Raw genomic sequence first — 19,557 nt, 5'->3', positions numbered from 1 at the left:
CAATACGATTTGATTTTCTCACAAATGTGTTTCAAACACTGCCTGTCATTTAATGATCAACACACCTGTTCTTGCCACCATTCAGCAAAACAAAGCTACAGGGATTTGGAGCACCATTTAACAATCCTCAGAACTCGCCAATAGCCAGGTAAACGTCGAAACTACACCATTGATTCCAGAAACTAATAAATCTAAGGGTTAGATGAATAGCAGTGTATTAATGAAGTTGTGATAAGGAAACACGATTCGGTGTAGTTGCATAAATCAAGGTGCTGAGTAAGGCACGCAAATTATGCAAAACCATGCAGTATTTCCACCACATTCTGCATGCAAAACACATCATTAACATATCTATAGGATCATATGCGTATTTTTTATAGTTCAAACAGGGCTTTTGTAAACAATGACGTTATATAGCAAAGGAGGCAGAGTGTTATTGTTTAGAGCCGAGGATGCGTTTTTGAGTGTTGTTTGTATGGGCGATATGTTTTTTCATTGTTACACAAGGATATATATTGCATGCTTTTGATTAAGAGCGGACTGTAATGTGTAACAAAAACGTATATTGTGTACATGAATAAATTTTGGTTGCTGCAGGGGATTGGATTGTATTATCAAGGTAGTATATTGTGCATTGTATAGCAGGGGTTGTAAGGCCGAGTCATTTGAGTCTTTGTAGGAAATGCGTTGATTGTTTGAAGAGCTATTAACGATGAAAATCCTTTCGTTTTTTTATATAGTGCAGGGTGTTAGACCTGTATGAAGAATTATGAGAATTTTGCCTCAAAATACATTAAGAAAAACAAAATTCTATCATGAATATGTTGTTTTCTTATGTATTTCATTTTCCAAACAGAGTTTAGTGTGTTGACAGAGATATATAAGGGTGTTTAACTATTTGGGCAGGGGATTAAAAACTGTGTCGCTGCAGAGAAAGGATAAACAGAGGCCAAGTAAATTGAATTAAAATTGTTGCAGAAGGCAGGTAAGCTTCTCTGATTTCGGAATTTTATTTTGAAAAAAGAGCAGTAGTTGTAAATTTTCATTGTTAAGATGAAATTAATGACAGCAGAAGCATATATCCAATGGTTTTTAGACACAATGTCAGCAAGAGTAGAGCCCAAATTTCAAATAGAGAGCTGGAAAAAAGAAACCATAGAGAAGCTTTACCAGGTAGGATTGATAGGATTCTTGCAAAAGTTTGATGGCCACAGTGAGGAGATAACCAGGGAATTCATAAACAACTACAGCCAGGACCAAACAAGGGTAGGAGGTTATCATTCCTGTGACTCAGGAATACCTTTCCCAAGCTCTAGATCTCCCAATGATAGGTGAAAAATATCATAAAGGCCTGCATTTCAAGGAGAAAGCATGGATTTTCTTCCTTGAAAAGAAACAGAAAGGGACTTTTGACAAAACCAAGGGGATACCAAGGGAATGGTTCAATGAACCATGGGCTGAGTTGGTTCTAGTTATACAGAAGTTTCTTACATGTGATAGAGGATATAGTGTTGCCCACCTATATCATATCCGACTTTTACAACATATTAAGGGAGAAGATAGGATTAACTTGCCATACTTTCTCTTTAGAAGCCTCTTGAGGATGATTGAGACAGTGAGACATGAACACAAGCCCAAAGCAGTGCAAATTTACCACCAAGGATTGATAAAAATCCTGGTTGAATATCAAGTAAGGTCACAAGGCATAGTTTGGAGGGAGTTCATGACTAGAAACCAGTTTAATGAAAAGGTTAATGAAGTGCAGAATAAAATAGAGCAAGAAAATAGAGGACTGATGAGTTCACCCTTGTATCCCAGGACTAGAGCTAAATAGCAAAGTAACATAGCCATACAGGAAAATGAAGTGTCTATTATGTCTGTTCCTAGGAGATTTAGGAATAAAAGTCCCATTCACACAGAAAAGGAAGTAGACACATATTCCACAAGAAAACAGGTAGAGGATGACATTGCACAGGAAGTATTTGAGATAGATTCTTCTTATGATGATGCAGCAACAGCATCATTAATCAAAACCACACAAGATTTTGAAAAATAAATAAACTTGGGCAGAATCAGGGAATTAACTGACCAACTAGAAATTAGTAAAATCATGGAAAAATTGAAAGAGGAAAACAAGGCAAGTAAGCAGGATAATACTAGATTGGTCAAGGCAAATGAAAGGTTAAATGAAGAGATAGGGAGATTAAAATGGAAGAATGATCTACTTTCTAAACAGGCATTTAAATGGTTAAAAGAAAAGAATATGTGGCAGGCTAAGTATGAGAAGCAAAAAGTAAAGGCAGCTTTGTTCAGGGAAGGACATGATTCAGGTTTGGATTGTTTGGTCAGGGTAGCACAAGAAGAAGCATCTACAGGAACTGCATCTACTACAGGGAAAAGAAGATCAAAGAAGAATAAGCAAGCATGGGGACATGCTTGATAATCAACAAGGGGGAGATGTTGGCCCTCGATTTTGGTCTTGTTTTTGCTCTAGGAAACTTACTAATCCATCTATTTTCCATCCATTTTTCACCTTATCCATCCCATTTTGATGTATTTCATATCCATTCTGGTATTTAATTTTAATTTTTCAAATTCTAAAGTTTTTATGAAAATTTGGTTTTAAGTGCAAAAATTAACAAATTCAGAAATTCCCGTAATAGCTATATGGTTGATATGGTTGCAGGACACTTGGGCATGAATTGGATGCATGGATGGACAACTTGGGAACTAGGACTAAGCCAGCTATGCTTAGTTCGAACAGAACAAGCTTTATTAGGCCCATTTAGTGCTAGTCAATCATGACTAGTCACTCAGAAATCGCATAGAAATAGAGTAGTTTTGAGATTCTATGGGATTGACCATATCTCTTGGGATGGGATATGAGTAGATTTGTTTGTTGGAATGATTATAGATCAGTTTGTTTCATAAGACTTCTATTTAAAAGCCAAGGCTTTGATGGCTTATGTATTGACTTTTTATAATTTCATGCTGAGACACTTTTGGATTGGAGAGCTAATTTGAAGACTTGTTCTATTACTATTTTGTTGTTCAATAATATGGATGTGTGACTGAATTTGAACTTCTGATATCAATCTTCAAAGTGTGCAAAGCAAGGGTGGAGGGTCCCCATTCCAAGCTAAGTACACTTCCTTGTTTAAACTAGTTTTATTTCCTATAATCTGGTTATTGTAGCACTAGTTTTCATGCTTTATTTCAGATTGATTTATGGTTAATGTATGGTGATTGATTTCATTAGATCTTAGCTTATTCATCATTTTAGTAAGTTGGAAAAATAAAGTGTTCAAGTTGAGCACTCCTTCTGTTAATTTGGTGAATTATAACTAGTTTCCTTTGATTGCATGCAAGTAGTTTTCTTATGTATTTTTGGCATTAAGGTGAATGAATTATGATGAAACATATCAAGTGTCTCTTAAGTTAGGAGCCTTCTTTTATTAATGATTTTTCCATCTTAAGTTATTAGTTTTCAATTTCTGTTCATTAAGTAATAATTGAGGAAGAGTTGGACTTCTTAAGTTAAGAACCATTTCAACTTTTCCTCTTTTCAAACAAATTGAATTGGAATTGTGATATGTATTTCTTTAGTTTTTTGAAAAACTTATCTTTCAAAGTTTGATTACATCTGATATTCACATATAGTGAACTTGCCTCTAAGTATTACCAACCCAGATTGATAAGAAATATTTGTGTTAATTTCTGTAAATAAATTAGCTCAACAGTGGTGTGCTGGAAATGCAGAAAGGAAGGGCACTACAAAAGGGACTGTAAATCTAAATCTCCTGATAAAGGAAAGGGATCTGATGATTCTCCTTTTGCAGAGGAGAAAACCACCTCAGACGAAGGTGGGGATGTGTACTTGGCTTCTTCAAGTACACATGTAGATCATGAGGCATGGTTGATTGACTCAGGTGCAACCTTTCACTTCACTCCCCATAGAGAGTGGTTCTGCGAGTATGAGAAATACAATGGTGGTGATGTCTTCTTAGGGGATGATAGAAAGGCTAGAATTATTGGTCATGAAAAAGTGAAGTTGAAGTTGCAAGGTGGAAGGGTTAGAACACTTCCAGTTGTTCTGCATATTCCTGCATTGGCCAAAAATCTGATTTTTGTAAGCAAGCTGGATGATGCAAGTGTAAAAACACTGTTCGAGAAAGATACCTACAAGATGATTAGAGGGGAATTGGTATTGATGTGGGGAGTTCGAATTGGAACTCTGTATAAGCTGGAAGGTAGCACTGTTGTTGATGGGTGCAACAGTTCTGTGGTTCCCGAAAGTGGAGCAAAAAATCTAGTGACCTCTGGAGAGAAGACCATGTTGTGGCATCAAAGGCTTGGACATATTAGAGAGAAGGGCCTTCGAATACTTCATGGTAAAGGTATGGTAGAAGGTATGAGTAATAGCTCTCTGGATTTTGATTTCTGTGAAAATTGTGTATATGGGAAGCAGAATCGGGTGAGTTTTCTCTCTGGTGGTAAGAGGGCGAAACAGATATTAGAGCTTGTGCATAGTGATGTGTTTGGACCTGTGAAGGTTCCATTACTGGGTAAGTCTGTGTACTATTTATCATTTATAGATGACTTCTCAAGGAATATATGGATATATTTCCTTAGGAATAAATCTGAAGCCTTTGACAGGTTTAAAGAATTTAAGTCTCTCGTGGAAAATCAGACAGAGAAGAAGATAAAGGTGTTAAGGATAGATAATGGTGGAGAGTTTTGCAGCAAGGAATTTGAAGAGTTATGTAAGAAGTGTGGTATAGCACGACAGAAGACTACTCCATATACACCTTAGCAAAATGGAGTTGTAGAAAGAATGAATAAGACATTGATGGAAAGGGCAATAAGTATGCTCAGTGGTGCCGGGTTAGGATAGGAATTATGGGCAGAGGCGGTGGATACTGCATGTTACCTAGTCAACAGGTCACCTTCATCAGCGTTGGATGATAAGACTCCACAATAGGTATGGACTGGTAAGAAACCCTCTCTTTCACATCTGAGGGTATTTGGATGTGATGCATATGTACATGTTCCAAAGGAGAAATGAACCAAGTTGGATAGTAAATATGAAAAGTGCATCTTTATTGGGTATAAGGATGGTTTAAAAGGTTATAAGCTTTGGAACCCAGTCACACGGAAGGTTGTGTACAGTCGAGATGTGGTGTTCAGAGAGGTAAAAGATGTTATTAAACATGAAGTCCAACCAAAGGAACCTGAGAAGATAGAGTTTGAGCTAAAGGAGGAAGAATCGGACTCTACAGCAGAGGAGGAATCAGAAGATGAAGAGCCACAAACTCTGGCTGTGAGAAGATTAGTTCGAGAAAGAAGGCAGCCAGAAAGGTATAGTCCATCTGCTTTCTGTTCAAATTTTTATTTGTCTGTTACTGATGATGATCCCAAAACTGTGAAGGAAGCAGTGGATTCAGAGAATGGAAAACTCTAGAAAGAGGCCATGGTTGATGAAATGGCATCTTTGCACAAAAATGAGGCTTGGGATCTGGTGGAGTTACCGGCTGGAAGGAAACCCATAGGCAGCAAATGGGTGTTCAAGAAGAAGACAAATGCAAAAGGAAAGGTGGAGAAATAAAAAGCTCGGTTGGTAGCAAAAGGTTATTCCCAAGTGCCAGGAATTGATTTTGGTGATATTTTTTCTCCTGTTGCCAAGGTAACTTCTATTAGATTACTTTTATCTGTTGTTGTTGCTTTTGATTTTGAGGTAGAACAGATGGATGTGAAGACAACATTTCTTCACGAGGATCTGGAAGATTAAATATACATGAAGAAACATGAAGGCTTTGCGGTGAAGGGTAAGAAAGAACTGGTATGCAAGTTAAAGAAGTCTCTATATGGATTAAAACAGTCACCAAGGATGTGGTATCAAAAATTTGATACATTTATACAGGGACTCAGCTTCACTAGAAGCAAAGCAGATCACTGTGTGTATTTTAAATTAATTGGTGACCGTGTTATTTATCTAGTCTTGTATGTGGATGATATGTTGCTGGTTGGAAATGACAAAGAAATTATCCAGGATTTGAAGACCTTATTGTCCTCCAAATTCGACATGAAATATCTTGTTGCTGCAAACTATATTTTGGGCATGGAAATTAAAAGAGATCAGGTGAAGAGGAAGCTCTAGTTAAACCAGAGGAAGTATGTCGAGACAATACTGCAGAGGTTTAATATGTAGGATAGTAAACCGGTGAAGGTTCCTATTCCTGTAGGTGTGAGGTTATCTGTTGAACAGTGTCCCAAGACACAAGAAGAGGAAGAGGACATGTCCCGTGTTCCATATGCAAGTGTAGTTGGTAGCCTGATGTATGCAATGGTCTGTACTAGACCAGACATTGCACATGCAATGGGAGTATTGAGCAGGTTTATGTCAAAACCAGGAAAGGAGCATTGGACAGCAATGAAGTGGGTTTTCAGGTATTTGTGTGGCATTAGTGATTATGGTTTGTGCTACCAAGGAATACCAAGATTGGATATAGTGTTAGATATTCGTGGCTTTGTTGATGCAGACTGGGCTGGAGATCTGGATCAGAGAATATCTACAAGTGGGTATGTGTTTAACCTATTTGGAGGTGCAGTCAGTTGGATGAGTAAGAAACAATCTATAGTGGCACTATCAACTACAGAGGCAGAATACATGGCAGCCACTCATGCAAGCAAGGAAGTAGTTTGGTTGCAGAGATTGTGTTCAAGTATGGGGTTAGTACAGGAAGCTATAAGGATAGACTGTGACAGCCAAAGTGCAATTTTCTTGGCAAAGAACCCTGCATATCATTCAAAGACAAAGCACATTGATGTTCAGTATCACTTTGTGAGGGATATGATAGAAGACAAAAAGGTGTTGCTGGTAAAGGTGGACACTTTGAAGAATACTGCAGATGCATTGACAAAATCTGTGAGCTCTGAGAAGTTCTCTTGGTGTAGAGAGACAATGGGCGTTTCAGGCCTCGAAAGATGACTAAGCTCTCTTATGGCCCCTTGTGGAAAGAAAACAACAAGTGGGACAATATTGGGTTATGTTATATTCTTTCCATGTAGTTAACAGGGGGTTTGAGGTGTACCCATACCCCACTTTATGGGGTCCGGGGCAGCGCCCTGGAAAATTTTGGTTTTGGACCCTATGTTAGGTCGGGCGGACCCACCTATGGTTTTGTGCATGATTTTTCGCACATGTTTTTGGACGCGATGGTTTTCGGTCCATGGTATTGGATGCTTCGGCATGTATAAATATGTATTGTAACATTGAAAGGAACATAATGAAAAATCAAGCTGGTAGTCCCGGTTTTGGAATCCAGTGGGAAATCTTTGTGTATATGTGTTTTATGTGTTATGTTCTTGCATTGTTTATTTTTTGTGTTTTAGAATTCGTATGCAGGTAATTTCTGTATAGGGTTAAAACCTACATTGTCGACATCCTCACATTATCCAAGAATTGACTTAGAAACACCCCTTCAGTACCTTGAGGCTTACATACATCAATGGCAGGTTTCTCGCTTTCGGCGATAGGTTGACATCACTGGCCTTCAACCAAAAGACTTTGTATGGTGTTCGACATCAAATCATTTATTCACACCATACGAAATGTACTATAGTACCTTGAGGATCATTATCATTATCGGCGATTCCTCTCGTATCAACGGCTTACATCATTGGCTGGTAATCAGACAATGTCTTGCCATGTTCGACTTCAGATCATCTATTCACATGGTTAGACTTGTACTTGAGCAAAAGATTGAACCAGATTGGAACCCCAGATCTAGTTTCATCCATCCAGGTTGCGATATTTTCATGAGTACCAAATCAAATGTACAATGGCCTTACATTCATGGTCATCCATTCATGGGTCTATATCTGTAGATGACTATATTTGTACATGTAATGAAATTTTATAAGTTAAGCATGGGTATGCCTTCCCTCAGCAAGTTCATGAGAAAAAATCAAATTGTCATGATATATGTATTGTAATTGATGCAGGTCACCTTCCACTTCGAAACCTCCTCTCCACATAGTAAATTATTTCACTTGACATACGTATTTACGACTTCATGCTTTAGGGGGCAATTGTTACAGATCCATTTGGGCACATCAACCCTGACTTATAGATCAATACTAGTAGGGCCCATCAAACCCTAATTCAGTTGTTACATTCCCTAATGAAGTCAACCATCAGAATGCCTCCTTCCCAAGAGCTTCCATGATTGAAATCATCCAAAAACTACCTCTAAGAAGATCAACACATGCAGGCCTTTATCAGGGTGCACTGCAGTGCAGACCAATACACTTTCAGAGTGCATTGCAGTGCAATTTAGCCCTCTTTGGCCTACGCTGGGCAAATTTGAGCGAAATATGCATTGGGGTTTGGAATATTCGTATCCATAGGATGCTTCTAGAAGTTTCCCAAGGCTATCCACTCCTTTCGGCTCGAAATTGGATGATGGAGGAAGTTAAGGAACATCAATCCCTTTATCCCTTCCTCCATGGAACTAAATCCTAAGTTTTGGATGGCATTCATTGTCACCATTTATGGCATAAATTCCTTCATTCACTTATAAAAACACCACTCATCTAAGTGATCAGGGGCTGGAAATCATTGAATTATAGGGAGATGCTGTTAGTATGAGACTTGAGTTGGTTTCAAGTATTGTAATGATGTCAAAATGTCTTTCTTGTCGTGAGGAGAGAATGGGATTGAACTGGAGGAGTGGCACTGAATCAAGCAAATTGGGTTGTAACTCTTCCTTTTACTAATAAGGTGTTCAAAGCTTTTTCCATATGTTTGTATTGTTTACTGATACTTTCATATGTGTATTATGCAATTGATTCCATTTTATGTTTAATCAATAGATCATTATCATATGCTTTGATCAGTTTTTTTCTTCTGTCTGTGTGCAGGTACTTTTCAAGAGGATTAAGTACGGAAAGGAGCGAAAGAATTGGTCAAGGGAGATAAGGAGTAAGGGAAAGCTTCAGGTAGGCTTCTTTACTGTCTTATTTAATCTATTGGTTATATAAAAAGTAGAGAATGCTTTGTTGTTGTTTTAGACTTAGCTACTAGTCTAGGGGTTTAGGCGTTTATCCATAGACACTAAAACTTTCCAAAACATGGCCCCTCCATTGCGAGTTGTGTGTTCCACTGCATTTGTTGTGTGGTCTTCAACTTTTCATGAATTTTCTATGAAAGTTGGATGGCTTCCTCTGTCCAAGGCTGAAGTCGATATCTTAGTAGGGACTCCTTTTTCTGTAACTCCTAGATTTGCATCTAAATCGCCTTGCCTTCTTGCAAGCGCGCGAAGCGCTGGACTGGCGCCAACGTTTGCGCAATTGTACTGATTTCATCATGTTTTTGTTGCGCTTCCTTTATTTCTATGTTCAACTGTTGCAGCTTAGGGTCCTCTTGCAATGTATCCCATATGCCCATTGCTTGATAAAGTAGTTGGTCGCAACCATGAACTACGACATCTAGTTGACCAATTGATTCTTTTATAGTTACACATCTTTGTTCCCGAACTTCTGGTAGTGTGGTTCGTTGAAGCTTGAGTTGGAGTTCAGATATCTTCATCTGTAACTCAAAAGTGAAGCGCCCAACCTCATCTTTGGTGTCACACACCGTAACAACTAATTTCCTGACTTTCATCTCGGCATGTGCATCGTTTGGGATATGCAATTCTAGAACTGTTTGACAAGCTTGTTCAATTACTAACTCTAGCTTGGTGCTTTGTGCTTGCATTTCCTCTTTCTCCTTTTGTGCCTGTGTCTTCTCCTCATACATCGGTGCATTGTTAACTTTACATTCACTGAGGACCACAAGGGTGTGTTTCTCCCTGATCTGCAACTCATCTGAGACCCCCTGATGTATTGCGTGGAGGGCCTGGAGCAATAGTGCAGCCACATTGATCCCAATATCCTTGATCTTTTCTAGCGTGTTGTAGTATTCCTAGTTATCTACTCACAAGGATCCTTCTCGTAAAGGAATGGTCCTTAGGTCTATTGTCTGTTACACTTCTAGAACACTCATGCTCGCTTGAGTCACTCTCTCTTGTACTGCGCTTTCTTTCCCAACACTCGCTTGGATCCTACTAGCCTGGATCTGAAGCTCGCGTAGATCCTTCTAGACCCTCCTCGGTGTCTGCATATATTTTTGTTCAAAGTGCAACCATAGCTTGGATGTGGTATCTTGAATCTTGTTTCCAATCTCATCTAAATCGTGCTTTGTGAGTACAAGGGGGTCCATCGGCGAATGTTATCTAATTTCCACTGCTTTCACGGACCTGTTGTTGTCTCTTTGGTGTGCTTCTGGAATTTAAAGGGGGTGGACACCTCCTTACCCCCATCATTGCCCTGTGAAGATATCTCCTGCTCATTAGTGTGTTGCGAAGCTGATTTGTTGCTTGCTTCAGTATCTTGTTTTTCCTTCTCAGCCTGCTCTTTAGCAGTGCACTCCTTCACAGCCCGCTCTTCCTATGAATATGTTGTTTATTCTTTTTTCTTCTGTTGGGTAGCCTTCTCCCACATGAATTTCTATTCTTGTTCTTTCTTCTTTTTCGTAACAAAGGTCTGAGTGGAGGAGAATTCTCCTACTTTGCTTGTCCCAACATTAAACAAGGTAGGACCACACCACTCCGTTGGCCATCCACCCACAACTCCCTATACATCTGTGTCAACCACTAAGTAAGGTAGCTTGTGCCATACCTCTTGAGGGTCTTTCCTTTTGCGCATCCAGACATTGTGAAATTATGCCTTGAATTCCTCAAAGGCTCTCAGCTGCTTGAACAAAGTAGGAGATAACCTTGGCCTCTAGTTGATAGCCATGCGGATGTCCATCTCCATGGATACCCAAAAAACCTTGGATTTTGTAACCCGTTCTCCAGCTTTTTTCTGCCACAGCGAAGCAAACTTCGTTGCCTCTAGGAGGGTCTCATTCAGCAGAGGGAACTGATTGTCCTCCAGAATCCTCCATGCCACCAAAACTATTAGCAATAAGAGCCAAGCATAGTGGAACGACTTTCTCTCTTCTTGCACCTCACGACGGTTTTCCAAAAATTTTCTACAGAGATACTGGGCCCAGTTATACTGGACCCCGTTTGCACAATGTACTGCTAATAAACTGACTAGTGTGGGCACTTCATCTGCGTGACACTTCCACATTTATCTTTCCTACTAGGATCTGCGCTGCACACTACACCCCCTAGTCTATTATGGAGTGGATAGAATATCCACGCTTTCTCTTTACAAGCCCAAACTCAATCTTCATGTGTTCTACGAGTTGTTTTTCCTTGGTTTTTCCCGTAAATTCTTTTTTGGGTCCACTCCTTTATAGGGTAGCTTAGCAATATGATGGATTAACATATCTATGATGGGGATATGCTCACCTAGCCATAAACACCCATCATACACTAATGTTAGCAACTCGCACACACATGTCGTATTGATGTTGGAGTGTTGAAAATCGGGTTCGAATAGCATGTGTAATAGTCCCACCAATTGAACTCCTCTAACCCATTTCATTGGTTCCAACTTCGTGACCCCTATTTCTTCATAGTATATGCAAGACATATACTGATTTGTCGCTAAACGTGGGAATTTTTCCTGGTCAATGAGGTCCCAGTCTTCCATCTTTAACGCTGGTATGCGCGCTAATAGAGTTCCCCCAAATGGAACTTTAGTTGGGAGTAGTGGTGTAGCAATAGAAAATTTGTTGGCATCAGGGTTTTTGGTCACCTTCTTTTGTCCTCTTCATGGAGGCACATATGTCAGAAGAATAGTGATTGGTTCAACATCCTCGGCATCCAACTCCTCAATCCCCTGGCGGAGTTCCTCTTCCTCTAGATCGAGGGGAATAAAAGGTTGCTTTTGCTTGTCCATTTTGCCCTTCTGCCGCAACTCCTGCGGATGCTTTCTAGGCGAGTGGTGCACTGGTTCTATGACCAACTTCTTTTTCTTTGGCTTAGAAGCATACTTCTTTGGCCTAGGTGACCTTAGCGTCGTAGGTACTACCGGTGTAGCTTCTATGTCCGTAGATTCCGGAGTTGGGGCTTCAAACACCGTGGCCTCAGAACTCATACACACATAAATCCTCTCCAAAGAAACTCGGCGCAATCTATCAAGATAATGAGCTAGCCTTGTGTTGGCACAAAAGAGTCATCGGGGGGGAAATACCCTCGATTCGAGCGCAGAGGGCCAACAATGGTTCGCTATAGTCTAGGACAACGCCAGCATTTTCACCTTACCCAAGGAGTAAGGAGTCTCACCCGAGGCGTGCCGCGATCGGAAGTAAGAAGGGTTCGTCATGGAGTCAAGGGAGCACCAACCGACACATCATCTGATAACAAAGATATAAATTACACACATAACAGAGATAACAACATAAAATCTAATACACGAGAACTACTAAGTGCATGCATCAAACATGACAATTCAAAATTCTAAAAGAGCCTTCATACCATGTATATTCATACATATCCTAATCCGCAACCAGTCTGGACTTTCCTTTCTATTAGTTTAACAGTAAAACAGTACAATACATCTTAGAATTTGCCACAAGAAAATACAACGAATACCCATTTATAGACTCATGGGCTTGGTCTCAGTCTCAAGGGTCTTGCTCATCCAAACTCATGCCTTCTAAAATTGAACTGCCACAACCATCCATCCTCTCTTCATTGCCAACTAAAACATCCTCGCCAACTAACCCCTCTCCCTTACTGGCCCTTTCATTTTATATTCCTCTTTTCCACCTAGACTACCAGTTCTTGCTCGGCTACTCTTGTACCTTCCCACCTGCTCGATTTTCTTTGTCTTCCGCTGCCACCATGCTGCAATTCTTTTGCAACTGCCTGTTCCTGCCTTGCTTTACAGCTGACCCCTCCACAAGCTGGCCGTTGCTACCACCTGTTTCCTCCTCATCCTTCGGTCAGCGAAAATTGATCAAAACCTTTCCAAAATTAAACGAAGGCCCCAATAGGCCCCGACCACAATTCTTTGACTCGTCCCCGAGAAATTCATTTCAACCTTAGTAAGTCCTATTAGTATTTCAATGGGCTCTACGGGTGGTTGTTTTATTGTCAACTGCACTGGTTCTACTGACTATTGGGTTGGCGAGTATTTTGCCTCGGCCGTTGCTCACAAAGTAGTATCTATTTCTACTGCACTTTCCTCCCTCTCAGGTTCCCCCATTCCAAATGAAGGCTCCAACTCTGGAACAGTGGCCATGGTTTGTTTCCTAAATTCTCGGTACCTCTAATGGCACTATCCCATCCAGCGAGGATTGTGTCATTGCGTTGAGTGAATTCTTCAGCTGAATTTGACGTTAACTCTATTAGCCTCTGGCTTTGTAGGTCACTCCATTGTTGTCTGCTTGAGTCACATACCTCCTTTAGAGTCAAAACTTGCATTCGGACTGGTGGTCACAGGTCTCTAATCAACTTATTCGTCTTTGCGGACTCTTCCTCAATTTGATCAACTTGGGCCTGGATGGCATCAATTTGGTCGTTGATCTGCTGCAGGTGGGCAGGGTCTATACAGTCCTTTGTACTGGTGAATAAGGTCTGTATTCACTCTCTCATTAGGTAGACCAAGTGATTTTTCAGCGCCAGGCTTCCTGGCCAGTCATGGACTTTATTCATTAGAGCATAGTCGTACACGAGGGCATCGGCTAGTGCCTTCTTCTTCGCTTCCACTTCAGTGATTTTTCCCTCAACATTCCTCGTGTAGATCTCTACTCACTACAACAAAACCAGCGATTAGCATCCCTTTTTACTTCTTTTTTTGCATCTAGAGCCCATTTTTTGTGCTATTTACATCCATTTATCAAATATGGTGCAAAACTTGACACAAAATTTGCATCAAGTTTTGCACCAAATCTTACACCAAGTTTAGCACCAGGTATTGCAATAGGTTTTGCACCACGTTTTGCACCAAATTTTATGCCAAGTTTTGTGTCATCCTTTACACCAGGTTTTGTTCCAGGTTTTGCATCAAGTTTGGCACCTAATTTTGTTTGACATACTTTTGCATCCTCATTTGCATCCACTTTTTGCACCTACACTTGCATCAACTTTTGCATCTTTTGCACTTTTGCATCCTTTTTTGCATCCATTTTTTCATCCATTTGTGCATCCCTTTTGCGCCAAGTTTTACATCAAGTTTTGTGTCTAGTTTTGCATATAATTTTGCATCCACTTTTCCATCTTGTTTGGCATCCATATTTACATCCTCTTTTGCATCTATTATTGTACCCACTATTGCATCTAATATTTTTGTGCCACAATTAGCGCCTAGTTTGGCACCTCCTTTTGCACCCACTTTTGATTATAATTTTGCATCCATGTTTGCATCCTCATTTGCGTCTAGGTTTTCATCAACTACTACATCTATTTTTGCATCCCTTTTTGTATCCAATTTTGGACCAGGATTTGCATCGGGTTTTGTGTCTCGTTTTGCATCTACTTTTGCATCGACTTCTATTGCATCCACTTTTGCACACAATTTTGCATCCACTGTTGCACCCATTTTAAATTTCACTTTTTGCATCCCTTTTTACATCTTCATTTGCATCATACTTTGATTATTTTTTTGCATCTATCATTACATCCACTTTTGTTATGCCACAATTTGCACCATGTTTTGCACTCACTGTTGTATCCACGTTTGCTTCCAATTTTGCATCCATGTTCACATCCTCTTTTGCATCAAATATTGCATCTATTTTTGCATCCACTTTTGTGTCAGGTTTATGCATTGGGTTTTGCATCTCGTTTTGTATCTACTTACATTGTACCCATTTTTTGCATCCAATTTTGTTTTGCCTATTGCATCAATGTTTGCTTCCACTTTTACATCCATTTTTGCATCTTATTTTGCATATTTTTTGTCTATTGTTACATCCACTTTTGTTGCACCATATCTTGCGCCTACCATTGCAACCACATTTGCTTCCACGTTTGCATCCCCTATTGCATCCACTTTTGTTTCATCCATTTTTGCATCTGCTTTTGTGTCCGTTGTTGCATCCACATTTGTTTCACCACAATTTGTGCCAAGTTTTACACCTACCATTGGACCCATGTTTGCTTCCACTTTTGCCTTCATGTTTGCATCCAAGTTTGCATTGACAACTGCATCTACTTTTGCATCCACTTTTGTGTCAGGTTTTTCATGTTGTTGTGCATCTACTTATGTTGTATCCACTTTTCATCCAATTTTACTTCTATTGTTGCCCCCATTTCTATGTTCGCTTTTGCATCCCTTTTCCAACACTCATCATATTTTCTGCATTGATGATATTCCTTATGGCATTGACAATTATGAACAATTGATGACAATGTCAATAATATTGACAATGATGAAAATGAATATGATGGCGATGACATGAATTGTGATTATGATGATAAAGACGATAGTGGTTACAATGACAATGATGATGATGGCAATGATTATGATGATGACGATGCTAATGACGTTGGCGAATCTTCCCAATTTTAGATGTTGTCATTGTCATAATCATAAGCATTATCTTTGGTGTCATCATCATCATTTTCATCTAGGTCATCATCAAAAACTATAATGGCATGAATGATGATGATGATTACAACAATGTCGATAGAAATTACATTAATGATGATGATGGGGATGATAAAAATGACAATGACGATGATAATGGTGGTGATGATGATCATCATCGATCATCTCTCAAAAATAGAGTTGTTATTTCTCTTACGTATATCAATGTGTCCTAAACAACCCTTTTCTAGCACTGATCACATTTTTTGGGTTGATGATATTTCTTACAACATCTACAATTATGAACAATTGCAAACAATGTCCATAATGATGATGATGATGGCATGAATGGTGATTATGATGATAATGTAATGATGGCAATAACAATGACAAGGATGTGATGATGATGACAATGATTATGATAATGAGAATGACCTTACAATCTTATGGATTCGTGAACAATTACTAGTTTCAATACCATCTTCTGGATACGTATTACTATCATACTTTTTAGATTTTCTGTCTCTCTTGAGGTATCTTACTATAATGGTGTTGTCAACACTAGAAAGATATCTTGTTGTAATGGTGGTTCTAATGTTAGCACTAGCAAAGTTTTTGTTAAATTTTGGTTAAAAAAAACCGATTTATGCAATTATTTTGACAATCTATGTAAAAAAGTAAATAACATCCAATTATTTTGACTGTAGTCCCATTGATTATCATGAATTCACCAGTCTGAAGACCATCTTCTACATACATATTATTATTAAACTTTTTGCATTATATCCCTCTTATATCTTGTTGTAATGGCAGTATTAGCACTAGAAAAATATCTTGTTGTAATGGTGATGTTAGTATTAGCACCAAAAAAATCACTAAATTTTGGTAAAAAAAAGTTTATCATTTATTTATTTTTAATTTGGGAAATTTTTGTTTTTATATTTTTTGTTTTTAATTCTATTTTTATGCAGTAATATTTTTTTTGGTTGAATTTTGGTAGTAACTAGTTTTTGGTCTAATCATATGTATTAACCATGTTCTTTATGCTACAAGTCTAATTGTTGGGACAAAATTGCTCTTTCAAATAAGTTGCAAAAAGCATATAAATGGAAGAATAGCGATGACAACTATTTTCATTGTCCAACTGTTCAGTATATCATGTATGAAAATATTCAACATTTTTATAAACAATGGATTAGAGGTGAGTCTGTAATTGTACATAATGTTTGGATGATACATAAAAACAAAGTTTGTTTCATTGATGTGGTTAGGATCTACTTTGGATACGAAACCCTAGGTTTGGAAGTATGCAAATAATGAATTTGGTTTACCTTTGATAACAAATGAAATTTTATTTCTTTTTCCTCGTAAAACCAAGGAAGATATGGCAATAATTCTCGTTAGAAAACTACTTCTTGTTGAAGGTTTATAATTGGTTGCAAAAGTTCAACAACTGGGTATAGAAGTTTTTAGTTGCTATTAGGGAAACAATGTGATTATAGGTTTTAGCAGACATAGATCATTCTTGGTATTTGATTCACTTTGAGAATATAAGTACACCAAAGTGGATTAGGTTATGAGTGGATTGGCAAAGCAACCCTTATTTGTTCCTTTTAGTTTTTGAGATATCTCAAGTTCAACTAGTGCTAGTAAATGGTTTCAAAGATGTTTGCTAGGGTTTTTCAACAAGGTCACTAGGTCCCAATGTAACATAGATACTTCATATTTGTTGAAAAGTAAAACCCCCACATAGCACTGAATAGATCATTAATGACTACCTAGAGAACTTAGACTAAATTAATCGTGGAAGTAAAAATTACAACCAAATTAATCATGAAAGTAAGAACTACAATTGAAAAAAACACACTTGGTAATATACTAGAATTCATCCTCGCCAAATCCAAAGTTGATGAATAATATGTTAAATCTTTAATGAAACTCATGAAAAATAATAAGCATGTTATCGATATAAGAGTGCATGAACTTGCTTAATGTATATTTGTTAATTGGAGATGATGAATATCTAAATAAAGTTGATGAATAATATGTTAAATATTTGATGAAACTCATGAAAGATAATAAGCATGTTTATCCATATAGGAGTGCACAAACTTTCTTAATGTGTAGTTTACGAGAAATTTTTCCAGCGTAAATCACAAGATATATCATTTGTTTAGGCGTTTCGAACCAACCAGTGTGGTTCATCGTCAGGACAAGTTGAAGAATCAGATCCAACTTTGCATGTTAAATAGTTTGAGCAGAGGGGATATTTGCACCTTAGCCTTAACAACCCTTGCCCAAGATGAATCTATTTAATGGACTAGCTTGGATATGTTAGGTCTTGGATTTCCAGAGTACCCAATCAATGCTTAACTCCCTAGTCCTAGCCAAAATTCACTCCTATTGAAGAGACAACTTGAACAATCTTGCTAATAAGATTAACAAGTTCGTTCCTTTTGATTGATTTACAACAAACCTTAATGCCTCTCTTTTCTTATCCTCCTCTTCCATTCTCCAACAAAAACTTATTAATCTTATATCATAAACACTTTATATAGGTAAGCATTGTAATCATTTTCCTCAACTCACACGGTACCTTTACACCTCAACCCATATAAGTGGACCTAAGTCCATGGCACAACCCATCACACTCTAAGATGGTTCTAATTGTCTCCTCAAAACTAGGACATAACACACCTTAAATGCCAAATGGTTAAGTCATCCCAAATTTGTGGGATTTTTTCCTTCATGGAACACATTCTAGCTAGTGTTGATCAAACACAATGCACTAACACCACTAACACACACTAAAAGTCCTAGATACCCTTACGCTGTGGCACGCACCCAAGCACTTCGACTGCACCTCCATAAAATGCACCTTCAACTTTGGATGTCCCAAAATAGTAATATCCTAACCCAATATGGCCTACTTGTTAGATTTGTGTAGTTCCCTCCTTATCAGATCCTTGCACCTCCTTGCACTCCATGGTAAATCTACTCTAATGGTCACCTTCCAAGTTCCAACACTTCCTTTCACATCATGACATAACCACCGATATACATTACAACAACCTTCAACTTCTTTAGTGGGTTGCACATCTATTTCACATTTCTTCTCCATCTTACAAAGTGGTAGTGCCAAGGAGAGAGTATCAAGTTGAATCAAGGATTGCTCACTTAGTACCACTACTAAGTTGCCTTCGTGCAACTTGTCAAATCCCTTAATTTTGTTTCACAACTTCTCATAGGGCTTAACTTGCTTGTATACACTTCTAAGTGAGACTACAATCCCCCAACCTCTCCTCTGCAACCCTTGTTAGAGTCTTCTTAGACGTGCAATCATGCCTCACGCTGAATATAACACTAGCATCCCAAATGTGCATGCTCATTCCATCTTTTAATGCTTCGCTGAAACCACATTATGACACTGCTTAAAATGAAATGTTTACATCTTAAGACAATGTACCTACTTTGCTTATGACAATCTAAACTATGCAAGTGGCTAAGAGAGGACTATATTTTCCCAGGATGAAAATATAGGGTCTTACAACCCCATTCACACAATAATTTTAATATATTTCACCCGAAAAAAGATACATACCCTACTCCTTTCAAATTTATCATATAATTTTAAGAAATTAACACTTGTTATTAACTATTAAATAGACTTACTATATATTCTCCTTTGTTTGCACCCACCTTATATGTAAAAACATATAAATATTTTCAATACAACCAAATTAAAATCATATTTTTCCATTTAAAAATTATTAAATTGAAATTAAAAAAAATTACACCTAATAAACTTAAACAACAACCATAAAATTATATTATTATTATTATAAATATTTTATAACCTAACCAATAACCAAAAACATTATATAGTTACTTCTTTAGTGATGTGAAAATAAAAAAAATGTATTTATTGTTTTAATAACACCTAATAAACTTAAACAACAACCATAAAATTATATTATTATAAATATTTTCCAACCTAACCAAGAACCAAAAACATTATATAGCTACTTA

The sequence above is a fragment of the Pinus tabuliformis genome, chromosome X, assembly GCF_031772625.1.
Source record: "Pinus tabuliformis cultivar Carrire ecotype Pingquan chromosome X, CPIR1, whole genome shotgun sequence".
NCBI lineage: Eukaryota > Viridiplantae > Streptophyta > Pinopsida > Pinales > Pinaceae > Pinus > Pinus tabuliformis.
Note: the sequence above shows the minus strand (reverse complement) of the source record.